Source organism: Chiloscyllium plagiosum, unplaced genomic scaffold, assembly GCF_037043375.1.
Source record: "Chiloscyllium plagiosum isolate Xiang-an unplaced genomic scaffold, Cpla_swu_hap1 HiC_scaffold_28, whole genome shotgun sequence".
NCBI lineage: Eukaryota > Metazoa > Chordata > Chondrichthyes > Orectolobiformes > Hemiscylliidae > Chiloscyllium > Chiloscyllium plagiosum.
The window spans coordinates 41,118,162-41,131,459 of record NW_028270166.1 but is presented as its reverse complement, the minus strand read 5'-3'; the positions used below and the strand labels follow the sequence as shown (position 1 = coordinate 41,131,459).

Below are 13,298 nucleotides of genomic sequence, written 5' to 3'. Positions count from 1 at the left end.
TAAATAGTTGGAACCCCAGCATTGGTCCCTGTGCCTCTTGATTATGGGTTGCTATCCTAATAATTCCACCTATATCCCAAAGCGCTCTCTTCTATTTGTGAGCAATCCTTTATGCATGCTAACATATTACCCTCAACATCAGGGGCTCTTACCTTCAATAGCCTTTTGTGTGGTGCCTTATTAAATGCATTCTGAAAAATCAAATATGCAACATCTGCTGGTTCCCTTTTACCCACCATACCTATTACATCCTCAAACAATGGTAATAAAGCTTTCACTTGCAGTTTCACTTTGCTGACTCTGCTTGATTGTATTATGTGTTTTGAAATGCCCTGACAATACATCCTTCATAACCACTAACATTTTCCTTATGACAGATGTTAAGTTAATTGATGTACAGGGGTGAGGACACGAGTGGGAGATGGGTTGGACAAGGTTGATGGTCCAGTCATGGAGATCTACAACACAAAAAAAGGCCTTTTGGCCTATTATAACTGTACTGGTGAGGTCACCCATGCTGGAAGGCAAACCTCAGTTGAGGAAACAAAAGGAGAACATGTCAGAGATACCCTAATGGAAGGTGGCATCGTCGGAAGAAATGTAAGAGAGATAGGAATACTGGTAAAACTGAATCTTTGCAGGAAGCAGGGTGAGAGGAACTGTAATTGAGATAATAGCAGGAGTCTTCTATTCTGGGGGATATTTGTTTTGATAAACTAGTGAATTGGTCACAAGTATTTGGACTTGCATATCTTTGCTATAAAGATGACAGGCATTGATACTGCCAGTTGTGAGGTAGTTGTTGATGATTGTGACCTCTGGAAGGGCTTTGGAAGAATCCACTCAAACAAAAGGCTCAGCAGACTAAAATAGGGTCCCTGAGAAAATAGAGGCCAGAGCACTGTGTACCTTAACAGGAAATGTAGCAGAGATTGCCAGAGTGGTGTGCCTCATCAGGAGTCGTTTAACTCACAGGCTAACATCACCACGCAAACCATCATCTTGCAAGATAGAAGGTTGCCACATTACTAGTTGCCCTAAATAAAAGCAAGTTGGGGAAAATGAAATTTGTGGTGAGAAGTTGGGATTTTAAAAGTGGTGAGGGTAGGGGCACGTTTTTCCACTTCTATCACTACAGGTTTGTCACATGGTTAGATTCCGAATAAAGTTCTGAATATCCTCTTTTATTAATATACCCCGAATCTTGGTATACTGCACCATTTTGTGTATTTACGTTTCCATTACATGCAATCCTTCCAGTGTGAATGAGATTTCCAATTTAATGCTAAATTGCAGGAAGGTTTTTCTGCAGACCTGGGCTTAATGGCAATATGTTGAGACTGCATAAACTCATTCTTATAATTTGACACAATATGAGTGTGTGCTTGTAGTGCAGAAAGAAAGCTTTTTTTTAAATGGGCTGCAAATATTTTCAACCTAAAACTGCAAGTGCACTGAGGGATGATAATATATGGGGTTCTGTCGGTTTTGTCAAATATAAGCTGGGAATTATCTTTCTAAAAAAAAACTCATATTTGCTTGAAAAAGAACATTAAAAGTTATGAGGATCGATGGATTAAACTGTGACTCTTGGTGGGATTCTTGATAGACTGAACACTTCGTTTCTGAGCTTTAGCAATTTATGAAAAGTTGAATCAATAGATTTGTTGTGGTTGCTGCTTCCACGCCTTTGTACATTTCCTTTTTTAGTGATTTCTACTTTTTCTCTTAAAAGCAGAGTTTGGATGTTTGGTCAATTCCTTGCCACCTAGTAGCTCATAAATAGCCATAGACAACAAATGTCAGTATTTGTGCCTACCTCTTGTCAATGCAAAGTGCACATTCCATCAAAAATCACTGCATCATGATTAGGAGTGGGAACCCTGGCGCCTTTGTGTGCTTAATGCAAGGAAACAGAGGTTAGTTGGGACAGCACAAATGTTGGCCTTGGTTGAGATCAAGTAACTATGTAAATATAGAGCAGGGAAGGCAAATTCAAATCTGTGTGCTAAGCAAAAATGCATTTATCCACTGAGCTATCAATTTTTTTATAAAAGGTTTCCACAATTTCTTGGCTATCAATTAGTGGGAAGGTTAGATTGTTGTGCTGCAGCAATTTGCAAGATGTACAGGACCAATGACAGTAATTTAAATGAAACTAGTTGTCAACCTAACAATGGAAAATAATTATTTATAATATTCAAGTGTATGTTGGTAGTGAATTCTGTATAAATATGCTGCAACCCAATACAGGAATTATCTTCAGTACCTACCTGAATAACTACTTATGCATTGTCTTTAAGAGAGCACCAAAGTGCTAATTTAAAATAGCTAATTCAGCAGGGTTATGGGAACTTAAATTGTAATTCGAGTATAGAACCTGTAGGCGAGTATAGAATTGTAGCTCGAAATAAGGTTTCAGGTCGCAAGAGGGCACCGGCAAACAAGAAGTTAGTTTGAAGTGTGTCTGTTTCAATGCCAGGAGCATCCGGAATAAGATGGGTGAACTTGCAGCAAGGGTCGGTACCTGGGGTTTTGATGTTGTGGCATGGGTGGAGCAGGGACAGGAATGGCTATTGCAGGTTCCAGGATTTAGCTGTTTCAGTAATAACCGAGAAGGTGGTAAAAGAGGAGGTGGTGAAGCATTATTAGTCAAGGATAGTATTACGGAGATCCTAGATGGCGGCGACTCAGCAAGTCTGAGTCTATAGTGCTCCTCCCAAGACCTAGGCAAAGTGGGCCACCCGCCTCCACCACACTCACCAAATCATTTAAAATAGTTTTACTTAATGTAATTAGTGGTTCAGTACTAAATTTAAACAGTTCAGTTTCCTGTAAAAATGACTAGGGGAAAAGGAGCCCGCAGCTCTCAGCAGGCAGGAGCCCCTCCCCCACCCTCCCCAGCTGCAGCAGAGGCATCCGAAGCCACCTCGGGGGACTTACCTTCGGTGGCGAGCCTCGCGGAAGTAATCTCTAAACTCGACGCGAAGATCGATGCTTTCATTGAAGAATCCCGAAGTCAGTGGAATTCATTCTCAGCCGCGCTAGAAAAGCACGGCTGAGACATCGATGAAATTGAATGCCGAGTCGGAGGGGCGGAGCTAAAGGCCGCGACCTCCGAGGCCATTGCAGAATCGGCCGTGGATCAGGTCCGGACTCTCGAGCAACAAGTCCGGACCTTAGAGAATCACATTGACGACCTCAAGAATCGAGATCGTCGAAAAAATATTTGTTTGTTGGGCCTTCCCGAACGGGAAGAAGAAGGACAGCTTGCAATGTTCCTTGAACAGTGGCTTCCACAGCTTTTAAATCTGGAAGCTGGATCAGGCCAGGTAAGGGTGGAACGGGCCTACCGGGCCGCAATACACGGGCCCGGCTCGAACCAGCATCCCCGCCCGGTCCTGTTCCGGCTGCAGAGCTATAAGATGAGGCAGATGCTCTTGGAAGCCTCCAGAAATCTTGGGAAAGATCCCCAAGCCATGACTTATAAAGGATCCAAGATTGTTATTTCAGGACTTTTCCCCAGCTCTGGTCCGAAAGAGGAAGGCGTTTGATGAAGCGAAGAAGTGTTTAAGGGAATTAAACATTCAATACTCCTTGCGCTACCCAGCTATACTACGCCTTAGCCATGAAGGATCCGTGTATAACTTCGGATCACTGGAGAAGGCCAAGGAGCTTTTGGACACACTCAGATAAATTATAAGAGTTAATTGATGTTGTTTTGCCCAACCCCCACCCCGGTTTACGCCCCTTTTCTTTGTTTCTTTTCATTACTTTACTGTTTAATATTACCTCCGGGGGGGGGGGGTGGGAAGAAGGGTTTATTTATTCGTTCTTTACTTAACGATTTTCTTTTCCTTATATATATAGGCCAGGGGGTTGATGGGGGGAAGTTGGCTACCTTATCCTATTTTATCTTTGTCCTTGGGAGCGGGGTTGTTTTCCCCTGTTATTTTGTATTACTATATTTAATAATATAGGGGTCTCGGACTTGCCCGGTGATAATGGATGATCGGTCGATTAAATGGTGCACCTGGAATGTCACTGGGAGTAATTCACCAATCAAAAGGAGGAGAATATTATCAAACCTCAGAGATTATTTTCCACTCTCCCTTTCTGTGCAAGGAAAAACATTTTGGTAAACTGGGTGGCTGAGGGCCTTCATGGATTTTCGAGTTGGCACAGAATAATTATGGAATATACTACCCCTGGCTTCATTCTAAATAGGGTGCACCAGGAGAAAAACCAAATTACTCCATAAAATATGGCAGCCCTTCTTGAATTACACAAATACAGATATCTTGGTCATCCTACAAGGGCCTTTATTTAATTGAGAGGGTGAACCTGGCTGGTCCGGGGCCCCCGGAAGAGGAATCCCGCATGAATTCAGGTTTTGTTGTGATCTGATGTTAACACATTCCGAGCATGTATATCACTGCTCAATTTGTGTTATCTGTTGGGTTTTTTTTTCTCTTGAATAATGTAAGAATTTTAATCATATACTATGGTTAGTTGTAAGTTAGATGAGTAGTTAGTTGAGTTTTGTTTTTCTCTTGGTATTTCTGTTTTCTTGTTTGATAGATTTTGGTTATCATTTATTTAAGATTTAACTGTATATCAATGTTTATAGTTGGGTTTTTTTTTAGTTTTCTTTTGTAACCGTGTAAAAACATGTTAAATTTTCAATAAAAATATCTACTAAAAAAAAGGATAGTATTACAGCTGCAGAAAGGACGTTTGAGGACTCATCAACTGAGGTAGTATGGGCTGAGATTAGAAACAGGTAAGGAGAGAGGTCTCCCTGTTGGGAGTTTCTAAGAGGCCTGCAAATAGTTCCAGAGATGTAGAGAATAGGCCAGCAAAGATAATTCTTGATAGGAGCGAGAGTGACAGAGTAGTTGTTATGGGGGACTTCAACTCCCCAAATATTGGCTGGGAATATATAATTCAAGTACTTTAGATGGGTCAGGGTTTTGCCCAATGTGTGCAGGAGGGTTTCTTGACACAGTATGTAGACAAGCCAAAAAGGGGCGAGGTCACATTAGATTTGGTGCTGGGTAATTAACCTGGCGAGGTGTTAGATTTGGAGGTGAGTGAGCACTTTGGAAATAGTGACCACAATTCAGTTACGTTGACTTTAGCGATGGAAAGACATAGGTATGCACCGGAGGGCAAGAGCTACAGCTGGGGAAAAGGCAATTACGATGCGATTAGACAAGATTTAGGATGCAAAGGATGGGGAAGGAAACTGCAGGGGATGGGCATAATAGAAATGTGGAGTTTATTCAAGAAACAGCTACTGTGTTTCCTTGATAAGTATGTACCTGTCAGACAGGGAGGATGTTGTGGAGCGCAGGAGCTGTGGTTTACTAAGGAAGTTGAATCTCTCTTGTCAAGAGGAAGAAGAAGGCTTATGTTAGGATGAGATGTGATGGTTCAGTTAGGGTGATTGAGAGTTACAAGGTAGCCAGGAAATACCTAAAGAGAGAGCTAAGATGAGCGAGGAGGGGGTGTGAGAAGTTGTTGGCAGATAGGATCAGGGAAAATCCTAAAGCTTTCTGTAGGTATCTGAGGGATAAAAGAATAACTGGAGAAAGGTTAAGTCCAATCAAGGATAGTAATGGGAAGTTGTGCGTGGAGTCAGAGAAGATGGGGGAAGCGCTAAATGAATATTTTTTGTCAATATTCACACTGGAAAAAGACAGTGTTGTTGAGGAGAATACTGAGGAAGGCTACTAGGCTAGATGGGATTGAAGTTCACAAGGAAGTGGTGTTAGAAATTCTGGAAAGTGTGAAAATAGATAAATTCCCTGGGCTGGTTGGGATTTATCAAAGTATTCGCTGGGAAGCCAGGGAGGAGATTGCCGAGCCTTTGACGTTGATCTTTGTCGTCATTGTCTACAGCAATAGAATAGCAAATATTGTTCCCTTGTTCAAGAAGGGGAATAGACACAACTCTGGTAATTATAGACCAGTGAGCCTTCCTTCAGTTGTGGGTAACGTGTTGGAAAAGGTTACAAAAGAGAGGATTTATAATCATCTGGAAAGGAATAAGTTGATTAGGGATAATCAACATTGTTTCATAAAGGGTAGGTTGTTCCTCTCAAACCTTAAGTTCTTTGAGAAGGTGACCAAACAGGTGGATGAGGGTAAAGAGGTCGATGTGTATTTGAATTTCAGTAAGGCATTTGATAAGGTTCCCCACGGTAGTCTACTGCACAAAATACGGAGGCATGGGATTGAGGGTGATTTAGCGGTTTGGATCAGAAATTGGCTAGCTGAAAGAAGACAGAGGGTGGTGATTGATGAGAAGTGTTCATCCAGGAGTTCAGTTACTAGTGGTGTACTGCAAGGATCTGTTTTGGGTCCACTGCTGTTTGTCATTTTTATAAACTACCTGGATGAGAGCATAGAAGGATGGGTTAGTAAATTTCCAGATGATGCTAAGGTTGGTAGAGTTGTGGATAGCGCTGAAGGATGTTGTAGGTTACAGAGGGACGTAGACAAGCTGCAGAGCTGGGCTGAGAGGTAGCAAATGGAGTTTAATGTGGAAAAGTGTGAGGTGATTCACTTTGGAAGGAGTATTAGGAATGCAGAGTACTGGTTGAATGGTAAGGTTCTTAATAGTGTAGATGAGCGGAGAGATCTTGGTGACCATGTACATACACTCCTCAAAGTTGTCACCCAGGTTGATAGGGTTGTTAAGAAGGCATATGGAGTGTTAGCTTTTATTAGTAGAGGGATTGAGTTTCAGAACCATGAGGTCACACTGCAGCTGTACAAAACTCTGTTGTGGCCACACCTGGAGTATTGTGTACAGTTCTGGTCATTTGGAAGGATGTGGAAGCTTTGGAAAGGGTTCAGAGGGGATTTACTCGGATGTTGCCTGGTGTGGAGGGATGGCCTTACGAGGAAAGGTTGAGGGACCTGAGGCTGTTTTTGTTGCAAGTTTGAGAAGTGACTTAATTGAGATATATAAAATAACTAAAGAAAACTAAATGTATTGATTTTACTACAATAATGCTTTGGTAGTATCTACTAACAGTACAGTTTATAAGAGTAAATGAAACATACAACAATTTTTATTCTTTTGCCTAATACTGATTTGTCTCTGGCAGTGAGTTAACAATTGCAACCCAAAGATGCTTCCGCTCATGAAATTCTTGGCTCATGTTAAAGTAAGCAGCAAACTGTGTCTGATTATACAATGTGCTGTGAATTAACTTTGTCATTTGAAAGATGACTTGATTTGATTTATTATTTTATGTACCAAAATGGGCAGCACGGTGGCACAGTGGTTAGCACTGCTGCCTCACAGCGCCAGAGACCCGGGTTCAATTCCCACCTCAGGCAACTGTGTGGAGTTTGCACATTCTCCCCGTGTCTGCGTGGGTTTCCTCCGGGTGCTCCAGTTTCCTCCCACAGTCCAAAAATGTGCAGGTTAGGTGAATAGGCCGTGCTAAATTGCCCGTAGTGTTAGGTGAAGGGATAAATGTAGGGGAATGGGTCTGGGTGGGTTGCGCTTCGGCGGGTCGGTGTGGACTTGTTGGGCCGAAGGGCCTGTTTCCACACTGTAAGTAATCTAATCTAATCTATAATGAAAATTGTTTTGTATGCTATCCAGGCAAATGCTACGTAACATAACTACACCAGTTAAATGGAATAGAATGCAGAATATAGTATTACAGCTACAGTGAAGGTGCAGAGAAGGATCAATTCTAATATGAGAGGTCCGTTTAAAAGTATGATAACAGGCAGAAAGAAGCTTTTCTTGAATCTGTTGGTTTTGTATCGTCTGCCTGACGCAAGAGGGTGGAAGGAATATAACTGGGCTGGGAGGGGTCTTTGATTATAATGTATCTGCTTTCCTGAGGCACCATGCAGTATAAATAGAATCAATGGATGGAAGGCTGGCTTGCTTAATAGATTGGTGCTGAGGTGGAGATGGTCAAGGGCTTCAAGTTCCTCAGAGTAAATAAGACCAACAATCTGTCTTGGTTCATTTATGTCCATGCTACAGTTAAGAAAGCAGATTAAGGTCTCTACTGCCTAAGAAGGCTCAGGAAATTTGGCATGTCCATGTTGAAATTTACCAATTTTTATCAATGCATCATAGGAAGCATCCTAACTTGATGCATCAAAGCTTGATATGGTAGCTACTGTGTCCAAGCCTGCAAGAAATCACAGAGAGCTGTAAATCCAACTTTCAGTGACTTATTGTATCAAATACTTGGAACACAAGTTCCTCAATTAATTTGGAGAGATTTTCTTAGATCAATGTGTATATGTCAACACTGTATTTAAGACTTTCCCTGTTTTACATGCCACAGTGCATGTTTAGGCTGTTACTTGGCAGATAGGTTGACTCCACACAGTTAATAAATGCATGGTTGTACACGAATTAGGAGTTGGCTTCACTTTTTTTGGGTACAGAAATACAGGGCTATATTTGCCTTCTGATTCAAGCCATGGTATTGAATGGGTGATCAGGACCATGTTGCTAAAAAGATGAGCAGGAGTTTGAGGCAAGAGCAGTCTGCATGTGGTGACTGACAAACAAAACATTTTAATATATCAAAATAGTTAGCAGCAGCAACATTTCACATTTTATCTAGTTTTTATAAGTTGATCCCCGTTCCTTAAAGGGATTTTAAAAGCTTCAAAAACCAACTTGTAAGTCATAATCTATGGTAAATGCACATGGATTTCTTTTCAGAAAGTAGGAATATTGTAAAATCTTTAAACTTCCATAATTTAATAAGTGTTTCTTGATTAGTCTTTGTTATGCTTTCATACTAAATGTGATCTTTATATCTTCAACATTTCTTGGAAGGAAAGGGATGTGCATCTGTACAATTCATTTGTTGTCTCTTTTTATTAATGCCTTTTTATTTAACTGTATGTTTTGCTGTTTGTGGAATTTCAATTGTTTTTTTTATGGTGGTACAATTAAAATTTTAATTTGCAATACAGGGGAATCTCTATTATTGGAACGAGATGGGCGGGCACTATTTCGTTTGGATAATTGATTAATCGATTCAGTGCCTTTCCTCTGGGGCTCGGAGTTTTCTATGAAATCTGCTCCCTGTTCAAACTAGGCAGTAGCACACCGGAGAGAGAGAAAAGAGTCATTTAGAGACAGTGCCTGTGCTCCCATCAGTCCAGGATTGTTCTGGGCAACAGTTTTAGTGACTGGACCAGTGTTGCTCACACATCATTGATGTAATGTTTCTGAGTGGACCTCAAGATCTCCTTCAGATAATCCGATTTTTGGATAATTGGTATTTGGATAATCGAGGTTCCTCTGTATGTTTCTGACTAGGTGTGAGGAGTATGAATCCTTAATAGGTTTTACTTTTCTTTTGGGGAAAGTGAATTTCTCTTGAATTCCAGAAAAGCTGAGTCAATGCTGACTACCTGTGAAATTCCTTGGCAAGGTTGACTTTGTTATTTTGAGAAGTATCCTCCATTCTGTGTGCGCACCTCAATAGACACATTCAGGCTCTAATTGGGATTTGGTTTGCATTTCCAATAAGAATTGGTGTGCAAATAATGAGTGGAAACCTGTGGGAGTGCGCCTTGCGCACCATAGTTTAAATAGTCAATGTATGCAAATGTAGAATCTTGGTTTATGTAGCTTAGAAATGAATAGTTCACCTTTTCAGTTGTAGACAGCAGAAAACAGCTGCTATGTTGAAAGAATAAAGTATTGTTTCCAAGATGTTGCATTCTTGTAAACAAAGAAAAGTATCAAATAGCATCTTTAAGGAAGATGGTGCCCTTTGACTTTTTTGAAATGTTGGAACTGGCAGATCTGCCTCATCCAGTGATCTATCTTGTGGAGATGTTAGATTTAGTGGACAAGCTTCACTTTCTTAGCAGCTTACCTGGGTCGTTGCTAATAAGTGTTTCAGGGATTTCCAATGACATAAAATTGAAATGTTACTTAAAGGTGAATGTACAAAACTCGGCAGGAACAAAACATTAACTCACCCATCTCTGGCAAACATGTACTTTCAATACCAACCTGATCCACATCACCTGCTACTGGGCATATCAGGGGCTTTCTGAGAACTAGGAGTCAGTAGCCACTCTCAATCAGCAAAATGTAACAGTGATCGTCTCAAGTAATTTACTTTGTATTTCTAAGATTTCTAGTTTTACCTTTTGTTACCTATGGATATGGTTAGTTTTAAGCTATTACTGATCGTAGCAAAGAATTAGCAATTAGCCAAAGAATTAGCAATTGACAATATTTTTAACCTACACTTCAGGTGGATAAATGCCAAGGGAGTATGTGCAAGTGGATATGTGATTAGTGCACGTTCATCCATTTGGATTGTTGAAAAGCACCTGTCAGTAGAACTGCAGGTTTACCTTTCATCTTATAGAATTTCAGACAAGGCTGGTTTACAATTAATTATTGCTCAGTGTTTGGTGTTACAAACAGGTGTTAGATTGAGTATCTTAGAAAATGCTGGAAACCCTCAGTGGTTTGAGAGGTCTTCATGCCAAAAGCTAAACTCTCTTGTGTCTTTTTAGATGCTGATGAGCCAGCTGTTAATTTCTAACATATACAGTCCTTATTTTTAACTTTGTAGTATATTCACTACAATCTAATTTTGTTTACAAACTGCAACATTAGGACCACTATGTCAAAGTCCTGCTCAAATCCAGTATCTTTTGAAACTAAGCTGGGTTTTTAAGGGGTCCTTATTCAACTTATTAGAGTTCTATTTTGTAACCACAGAAAACAATACAAAGGTTATGAAGTTTTTTTAATCAGCAAATATCATCAACTTAGATCTGCTTTGGAAGAATTCCTCATCCCAGTTGTGAGGGAACTGAATTAATAAACACAGTTGACAGTACAAGAAAAAAATCACTTGAGCACTTCATGTTAATGACTCGAGATAATTTAGTCTTATTTAATAATTCCTCTAAACTAGTTTCCCGATGTTATGAGTATTCAATGCTCAAACAAATGACTTTTAAATCGAGAAATTAAAATTAACTGTTAATTTATTTGTAGCTTTTAAATATTTACTGTTCATTATTCACAATGAAACGGATGTTGTACATTCTGTCTCTGACCTTGAAAGGTTTTCTTGCTGTAGCTATACATTGAGTGAGAGAATTAATGGCAAATTAAAGTGAAGAGCACAAACGTTGTCATTGTAAACTATTCAGTTCATCTCCAATTCATCTCCAACCTCCATTTTCAAGACCTGTATGCTTGCACCTTTTGTAAAGACCACCTTCATCCAAGCTCTGGTACAGTGCCCAACTCTCCCTCTACCACAGTCTGTTCTCTGCTACTGAAACCGTTTAGTGGCTCTAAACTCACCTATTTGAATGCTCTCCTGCTTAGTCTCCTATCCAACCCCATTAAATCTCAGCCCACCCAAAACTCTGCTTCCATATTATTATCTGCACCAAATTCATTCCTCTTCACTGACCACATTAGCTTCTGTTTCACTGGTACCTTGGATTTAATATTCTGCATTTAGGACACGCTATGGCCTTGACTCTTGCTGTCTCTGAACTCTTATTCATCCTGACTTCACAGTTTCTCTTGTTCATACTATGTGCATATCATTCCCTTCCTTTTTGACCTAGCCTGATGAGAACTTTCAACTAGCTATGCTTCACATTCTAGAATTTACCCTCCAAAGCCTGTTCTCTCTCCATATCCTCTATTCCTTTCGAAATTTCCCTTTAAACCCATCCCAAGCAAATATTTGATCATCTGTCTAATTGTCACCTTTATCCTTGTGCTTCTGCAAAGTGCCTTTGTAAATAGTCTTACCAGAAAAAAAATCATTGAGCCAAAAGCCAATGCAATCAGCGATCAGTTGCCAACAAGTACATGATGGAAGATAAATACATTTTGAGTTAAAAATAAAGTCTTGAGGATGTAGTGGTACTTGAAAGGAAAATATAGGAAAAATTAATAATCTGACTTCCCAATATTTGCTTATTTTCTGAAGTTTAAGGCTATCTCCATTTTGACTTGTTTAAGTTGGAAGTAGTAATGTCTAAGAACGAGCCTTTCTATAATTGATGGAAGAACATTTGATGTGTGCATGTAACACTCAACAAACTTTGATTAAAGTGAGATTGGTTTTGAATTGAATTTTGTTCAACATTACCCAAAGACACAGAGTTTGACACCATCAAGTAATTGAAAATGATCCTTAAATCTCTTTGTATAACGCTGGCATGATAAAATCTTGGAGTGGAGAGAGGCTAGACAAATGAAATATTTGCAGAGCAATCTACGCGATAGCATTAAGTACATGGAAATGCAGTTTATCTGAGTTTACAGCAATCCCATTAAATCACTTGAACTGATGCAGGGGAAACAAAAATGGCTGCTAGGTGTTTTTTCTTATCTTTGCAATGAAAAGCCAACCCAGTAATCATATCGAGAAGGATTGACTCCCTTGTGGCTCGTTCGCCCCCTCGCTCTTATTAAAAAATCTACTGTTCCAAAATATTTAATTTTTTTGGCTTGACTACTGCATCAGCAATGCTGGAATAAACAAGTGCCAGAGCTTGTTGGATTGGATCTGTGCAATTCCAGCTTTTACCACCAGCAACACTGGAGCCCCTTAGCTGGCTGGCCTGTATGATAGCAGAAGTAGTACTGAATTACTTGCATTTAAGCTTGACGACTGTGTAAGACCTGCTTGGCTGCTTGTAAAATTGCACATCCTTCTAAAGAAGGTGCAAACAATATAAAGAGACCAATCTAATATGCTGCTTTTCCTGTCTCTCTGGCTATTTCTCCTTGACAGAACATTTTGTCAGATGTAACATTGTCATTTGTGCACACATCATTTGTCAGACTAAGCAAGTTTTAGACAATGGAAACATCCACTTTTTTTTAATGCTCATACTGAGTTCACACTTCTGTGTGTTCTTTGGGTACAGCCAGTTTTATTTTCTAATGTATTTTTGTTGCATACAATCCAGTATCCAACTCCCTTCAATGTCACCTATTTCACAAAGAAAGGAATTCTTTTATTTTCTTGATGTTGCTTATGGCTGCCATTTACTTTTGGAGTACTGTGGCTGTTGGTCTGTTATCCTTTCTGTGTCAGTAACATCACAGTCAGCCGCAGGATGGACAATTGGTTATTTGAAAAATATATGTTGAGGGAAAAACATCGGCCAGGACAGGAGAAGAACTCTCTGCTTCTCATGCATTCGTTACTTAGGATTGAAATGTGAAAGAGGGACCTTAATTTAACTCTTCTCCCTTCAGACAGTACTTTAATCGTGTAGTACTGTGC

The 13,298-nt window shown here is 40.0% G+C and overlaps 1 protein-coding gene and 1 pseudogene across 3 annotated transcripts in view; both read left to right on the top strand.

Annotated features, from left to right (window-relative positions):
• Positions 1–13,298, top strand: part of kdm4b (lysine (K)-specific demethylase 4B) — a 479,386-nt gene that overhangs the window by 376,965 nt on the left and 89,123 nt on the right. The window lies entirely within an intron of this gene.
• On the top strand, positions 2,841–3,554 carry LOC148142530 (uncharacterized; annotated as a pseudogene).